The 1,410-nt window shown below is 34.4% G+C and overlaps 1 long non-coding RNA gene across 1 annotated transcript; it reads left to right on the plus strand.

The window, feature by feature from the left end:
* Positions 1-284: 284 nt before the first annotated feature.
* On the plus strand, positions 285-1,410 carry LOC113328114. The gene is made up of 3 exons (XR_003349261.1): positions 285-300; positions 774-861; positions 1,251-1,410. It is a non-coding gene; the product is annotated as an uncharacterized LOC113328114 (long non-coding RNA).

Here is a 1,410-nt window from a genome sequence, read left to right on the forward strand (position 1 = left end):
TGTTAATGATTCCAAAGTTTATGATGAGAGGCATCAATTTGTTAAAATGCCAGATAGAAATAGAAATTTTACACTTGTTTTGGCATGGATGATCGTGGAAAAATGTTCGATATTGATGATTCTTCTTCTTTTGTTAACACTTACAAATTTGCTTTTGATACAAATACTTCTTGTCTTGTTTGGTCAATTATAAGGGACAATCACCCTAGTGCTGGAGCTCCATTTTTCACTCAAGCATCTGTTATTGGTGGGGCTTGGTATCTCAAGCAAGGGCAGATTATACATGCACAATGGCTTGTGGTAAGCTCAATTTTTACTCAACTCTTATATAAAGAAACAAGCAATAAGAGTTCAGTGCATATTGCTTGTGGCAGATCACAATGCAGTTTAGCTATTCCTTGGCTTTACAATAGGATTTCATTTTACTCTCATAAATGAAGGATCAACAATTTCTGCAATTTGATGTAATTTGAAAGTACATATATGAATATATGATGGGTTTCTACAAGGGACACACTAAGTTTCTCTTCTTCTTGAAACAGACTTACAATAACAAATTTCTGCAGTTTTTATGGTGAGGTAGATGCTTAAGCTTTAAAGAGCATGATCAGTTTGGGATTAACAATTTCTGCAGTTTTGTGGAAATGCTAGCTTTTTCCAACTTTTAAATGTCACTGATTTCCATTTATTAGCTTACACTCTTTACTGACTACTGTTTCTTGTGCAAATTTACTTACTTGTTAATTTCCTCTTTAACTATAAATGAATTTCAGGCTGAACCGCTGAACGCTTAAGGATCGTGATTTGTTTCAGGGCAGCAGGTGTTACAAAATACCCATTAAAGACTTAAAGTACTTCAGAGTATGTAAACTAGCTTGTATTTCATTAATTTTACTCTTTCAGTCATCTTCGTTGTAGTCAGGGATATGAGTGGGGAAATGATGAGTTCTTTGAGAACAAGTCTCATACGTTCTGCATCTTTCTTGAATTTTACTCTTTCAGTCATCATAGTGCTCAACTAACAAGATATAGGGCTCCTAAATCTGATTGATAGATTACTTGAACCTTAAAATAAGAAGTGTGAAAGATTACTTGAACTCTTTCAGTCATCATAGTGCTCAGTCACCATTAAATGCATTGCTAGATGACCATATATATAATACCATTGGTTGATTATTATTTGTTTCTAATACTCTATAATGAATGTTGGTATAATCTGAATGTAATTGGTTCTGTTTTATGTTTGTTAGATGACCACATCAACTGCAACTCCAACTACAAATGCAACTGCAACTCCAACTACAAGTACAACTCAACAAACAGAAGTTGGATCATCCTCTCAAGCTGCATCTCACACAAATGAATCTGAAACTGCAACTCCAACAAGTAAAGGCAGAGCTGAAGCAGTTG

The sequence above is a fragment of the Papaver somniferum genome, chromosome 1 (assembly GCF_003573695.1).
Source record: "Papaver somniferum cultivar HN1 chromosome 1, ASM357369v1, whole genome shotgun sequence".
NCBI lineage: Eukaryota > Viridiplantae > Streptophyta > Magnoliopsida > Ranunculales > Papaveraceae > Papaver > Papaver somniferum.